Source organism: Haliotis asinina, chromosome 1 (genome assembly GCF_037392515.1).
Source record: "Haliotis asinina isolate JCU_RB_2024 chromosome 1, JCU_Hal_asi_v2, whole genome shotgun sequence".
Taxonomy (NCBI): domain Eukaryota; kingdom Metazoa; phylum Mollusca; class Gastropoda; order Lepetellida; family Haliotidae; genus Haliotis; species Haliotis asinina.
This window is the reverse complement of record NC_090280.1, coordinates 92,149,399-92,155,415: the sequence shown is the minus strand read 5'-3', so window position 1 is coordinate 92,155,415 and position 6,017 is coordinate 92,149,399. Positions and strand designations below refer to the sequence as shown.

Sequence of the window (6,017 nt, the reverse complement as noted above, 5' to 3'; positions counted from 1 at the left end):
AGCTACGTGTTATTCATTTAGATCATTAAATAGATGAAGAAATATGTTGTGCAGATCACCGTAATCAAAAACCAAAATTGATGTACCTATTATGGTTATCTAATAGTTACTGTATAACTAGGAAGAATGGTTGTGCATGTAGATAATCTAGGTGGATTAATGCTTTAATATAGATACATGGATGCGTAAAAACGTTGGGAACGTGTTATCAGAATGGAACACGTGGTTGCGATAAATACATAGGTGGTTAGTAGAAAAAATAATTACTTTTGTGGCTGTTACATTTACACATCAGTATGTAAGTAATCAGTTGTATTTGTCACATAAATCTGACTAAGTCTAAATATATCTTAGTACACCTAGAGAATTTTGAATCAATCAATCCAATCCAATCAAATCATTAAGTCTACACTTACGAGTTGACGTCAATGACAACTGATTGAGTAAGTGAGTGAAATTTACGTTACTTTTAGCAATATTCCAGGATACCACGGTGGGTGACACCAGAAATGGGCTTCATACATTGTAGCCATGTGGGGGAATCGAACCTGGATCTTGGCATGATGACCAAAAGCAAGTAGGCAACCTCACCACCGCTGTTTCTAGTGAATATGGAACCAATACGTAGATGCAATCAAACATCATGTTATGTCACAGGAATGTAGCTAAATGAAAGTCAGTTGGTTTTCAATAGTCCCCGGTGTTTACTCTGTTGGCGGAACAGGAACTGTTACTTTCCTTTGCCCGAATGGTTGAAATTTGACAGTGTCGGGATACTGAAAAGCTTGTGGGCCCACATACTTTAAGGCAGTGTCAGTCCTTAGTAAGTCAGGGGACGCTATCACTATTACAGACACCCTCATGCCGTACCGGACCTCATCTGTTGTGATTGGTTCAGCAGTATCAGTGTCGACGATGGAAATGAGGTCCGGGACGCAGGCGATGATGTCACCTTCTTCATTGTTCTCATTGAGAGGTATTATGACTAAATGCTCGTTCTGGAAGTTGATGAGCACCTTTTGTCCAGAATATGCATCAAGTCCTTCTATGATGACATGGCCGATGTTGAAGCCACCACTGGTCTCCCTCTGCATATCTCGGATCTTTCCAGTCATGACATGGATAGACGTCTCTGTCTTCAGAATTGCTTCAATTGGCGAGGTCTTTTCGATTCTGGAACGGAGGATAGCGTCTCCTAGCCTCCATGCACGACTGATGGTGTGTTGAACACATTTCGTCAGAACATCCTCCTTGACGAGAGGTGCAAAGGAACATCCACCTGAACATCCCATTTCGGTCACAACATTACGGAGGTGATGCTCAACCAGATTTGCGTTCGGAGCTTCCAACATCACGGCTCGTCGGTTTTTGTCGTCCACCAGTGCAGTTGGGTAGGCAGGCAGGCAGTACATATATGGACACATCATGCTGAGCTTTGGAAATGCCCTCCCCATGGCATCAGCGTCCACCACTGGGAGATTGAGTTCAGCAGCAACCAGGTACGGCTCAAAAGCATTCATTCCTCCAATTTCAACTGCCATCAAAGCTTTGATTTGCTTGCCTTTGATTGAAAGAGAACTTGAGTTGTGACTGCCTGTTTGTTGGTAATCACTTATGAACTGCATGCCAGCTCTTTCTTCAATCGTGACTCCTGATTTGTTGTTCAGTGTCCCATTTTGAAACTGGCCAATGTTGAAAATATCCTCTACACATCTTAGGGCTGCAGATGTTTCTTTGGAGGAAACAAGCTGCTCATTCATTACTAGTGGCGCTCCATAGAAAGCAACAATGCTGACGAGATCGTTTTCAGGATCTGCGTCCTTGAGCAGACGTTCTGGGGTTAAGACTTTAATTTCCTTCCCACTCCGAACTGTTTTTAAGGCACGGAGCCTTCCTATGTGGGGATTTCCACCACCTCCGCATCCAAAAATACCAGCTCCAACAACAATACATTCGATATCCCATTCTGATAAACTCCACGCCCCAGTTTCAGGGTCAATGGTGGGGTCCTTAGGAACCTTTGTTGCATCATTGTCATCATCCTGTCCAAACAGTTTAGTTCCCCCAGAGGACACCCCCTGCTTTGTATGCATAGTTTCCAGTGATAGAGATCCTAAATCCTCATCTTCACATGGAAGCCATTTAACTACCTTTATATTCCTCTGCTCATGGTTCAAGAGATCTCCGACGACCTTCATCTTGATTCTTGTTGGCTGCCCCGGCATGTACGACAAGGTCATATCCTGTTTTTCTGCAACTTCTACAGTGGATGGATTAGCCCCTGCTTCTACTGCTACAGCTGTAGCTCTTTCTACAGCTGAGGCTAATGCTTGGTCTTTTGCCTTAATGATGAATGGTTTCTTAGCAACTGCTTCTGCCATTTCCCTTTCCTTTCCATCAGGGTCTTCTTTAACTTTAGCCAGAGCGTTCGCAACACATTTGTCCATGGCTTCCATGTCTATCATATCTAATATACTGACGATATGATCAATACTACCGTATACCTGACACAGAGCAGCTCCAACAGCGTTGGCGACATCGAAATGTTGTGGCAGTAAGACTTCCGTGGCCCCAGCTAAAGATTGCTTCTGGTTCACTAGGATACTACCACCACCTACCAGGATCACTGGTAGTGACTGATCACCTTTGTCTTTAACCTTATGAATTGCCGCCGCAATCATGTCCTGCACTTTGTCCAGTGTCATCGTTACCACAGTTTCTGAAATATCTCCTACAAAGTCCTTGTTGCCAAGATTAACCATCCCTGCAGCAACAGCAATGTCAGTTGTTGTGAGAGATCTCCCTTCCTCTCCAACTTCATTGCTGAACACCAATGCCTCATTCTTCAAGTTGAACCCAGCACTTAGTGGTCCTACGGTGATGCTCGTGATCTCATCAGATTCATTTGTACGAGGAATGACATAAGAACCACCTCCAAGACCAATACTCAGAACATCGGGCATGCGGAAATTGGTCCTAACGCCGCCTATCTTCACTTGGCTAGACGCTTCTCTTGGGAAGCCATTCTTCAGAACGCCCACATCGGTCGTTGTACCGCCGATATCAACCACTATTGCGTCCTTTTTCGATGAAAGGAAAGCAGCTCCTCGCATGCTGTTGGTGGGACCAGATACAAACATATAGACTGGATACTTCATGGCTTTGTCTGAGCTGATGATGGTTCCGTCGTTCTGTGTCAGGTAAATTGGACAGACCAGGCCAATACTTCCCAAAGCGTCTCTGAAACCGTCAATCGTACGTTCACAAAGTGGCTTCAGGCATTCATTCAAAATGGCAGCATTTTCTCTTTCAAGCAGTCCAATATGACCAATGTCGTGAGATAGCGACACGCTGGCATCTGGGGATACCTCCTGGATGATATTCTCAACTTCACGTTCCTGATCATATCGAAAAGGTGAGAAAACTCCACATATAACAAAACCTATGTCTCCTGATGCTTTCACAATTTCTTCAATCTCGGCCCTATTCACATCATCAATCGCCCGTCCATCAAGTCGGTATCCACCAGCAACAAGATGTGTCGTATGGCAAATGATATCCTTCAAATGCTTCGGAAAATCGCTAAAAGGCGGCAGACTTTCGGATACAGAACCACAGAGTCGGATAACAGACACCCTGTACTACAGCATTGATGAAGTGTGTTGTTCCGATGTTTACTTGAACAACTCCGACAGAAGTCCCAGACCTGCATGCCTCATTCAGAACCTTCTTGACCGCTCTCTGTACTCCGGTTGTCACGTCCCTGGTGGTGAGTTCTTTCACTCCAGCAATGACCACTGGTGTGTCCACGTCCTGCGTTATGACCACAGCATCAGTGTTGGTCCCTCCTACATCAACGCCGACGACGACTGGAATCACGGGCTTGTCAGTCATATTTCTAGACTGAAAACGTACAGATATATACAATTTAACTAAATGAATAATGCATAACTATGAATACCATAATAAAAATAACCCACTTTTACATTGAATATGTTAAAATCAGCAGCACTGTGCACATTAATATATTCATTCATTCAATGGCCAGTGACAAGAACAAAAATGATAGGGATGCCATTCTCCCCATCTGAAAAGAGATCTGGATTCAAAGTAATGTTCATATTATTCTTGCACGTCGCTGACCTTTGTCAATATATTTGAGGAAAATGGTCTATTTCATGTTCGATTCCATCTATATATTGACAAACTGTGATGGAAAAGACATATGATGGGAAATGTTTCTTATGCTACATACTGTGACTGTGAAGACAATATATGACGTCCAGCTTCGGAAAGATTCAGAGTCCAATAAGCAATGTAGAGGTGACTACACCTTGCTAACACAATGCCTTTGCTCCCGGGTCAAGGTACAGATGAAGCGTTATCGCCTTGTCCTCCTATTGAAAGGTCAGAGGTTATTACAACAGATGCTTCAAAGTCCGATCATTACATAACAAATATGTCAGCGGTCCTCAGCATCACTGACTGAAGCGACACAGTCAGAAAAACTACCTGCGACTGTATAAACTCCAGCTATTCAGGGTCTTGCTCAACTAACGAGTAAAGAAAAGAAAAAGTTAAAAGAGATGACTAGGTCTCTTCAACACATAGAAGAGCCAGTGCCAGTTCAAAATGTATGCTTGAGATCACTCCTTCACACACAGGGTGTAGGAGTAGTGCTTCTGCGCACTCTCCTTCTACTGTTGAACCTCCATAAATAATTTTATGAACATAATACAATGGAATTGCAGGGGTCTTAGGAACAATTTTAATGATCTTCAATTACTATCACAGGATTTCAAACCATCGGCATTTTCATTACAACAGCCATATCTAAAACATGAGGATAAATTGGATATACGTCTGTACAACTGATATCACTCGTTTTCACCTCCGGGAAACAAAGCTACAGGTGGTGCATCCAGTTTGATGAGACAGGGTGTCATCCATAGCCCTGTGCCTCTAAAGTGCAACCTGTAAACTGTTGCAGTTCGTCTTTCTCTACACATAACTTTCACTCTTTGCTCCTTGTACAACTCCCCATCTTCTCTCGTACAACGGTCAGATCTTCAGAATCTGTTTGACCAGCTCCCGAGACCCTGTATCATCATAGGGGATCTAAATGGACATAACCCTATATGGGGAAGTAATACTGTCAATGCCAGGGGGAAACTCCGGAAGACTTTATTGCAGATAATAATTTATGCATATTTAATGATGGATCAGCCACATATTTGCATCCTGATACAGGAGCATTCTGAACTTGATTTATCGCTCTCCGATCTAAATATTTATACTGAATTTGAATGGTCAGTCCATGACGATCTTTGCGGAAGTGCCCATTTCCCCACAATTCTCTCTGCTATAAATCCGACAGATGATCCACCGGCAAGTAGGTGGAATTTTGCGAAGGCTAACTGGAATTTATTTAAGACACTTTGTACTGACAAATTAAAATCTCATTACTTTGTCAATGTCATGGACCCTATATTCAGTTATTCTCTGATACACTGAATCAAATAGCTGAGTGAGTGAGTAAGTGAGTTAATATTTAACGTCACATCGGCAGTATTGCAGCAATATCGTGACGAGAGCATTCTTAAAATGGAATCTATGTATATGATAAAAACCTGTCGACGAAGGACAGTAAAACAACCAGAATATCACAATAAAAAATAAAACTAGCGTGAAAAGTTAAAACTAATATCCCTATTCAGACAATACAATATAAAAACAGGCTATATAGATCACCAACAACTGAAGGTAGATCACCATACTAGGGCTCAAATAACTGATGAAACTGTTCCTAAGTCCTCTGCGACACCACCCATTCGTAAACCACGGTTTATGGACGATTGCAACAGGCCAGGAAGTGTAGGAAGAAGGCAGAGAAATACTTTCGTACATAATTTAAACAATGTAAAAATAAATAGTGCCAAGGCAGGACGTACGTTTAAACAAAATGGGAGACAATCTTGGAAGAACTTTGTTTCAAAGATCAATTCACGTACGCCTAT

General features: G+C 42.5%; 1 pseudogene; it reads right to left on the bottom strand.

The window, feature by feature from the left end:
• Positions 1-704: 704 nt before the first annotated feature.
• Positions 705-3,894, bottom strand: LOC137284340 (uncharacterized; annotated as a pseudogene).
• Positions 3,895-6,017: the final 2,123 nt, after the last annotated feature.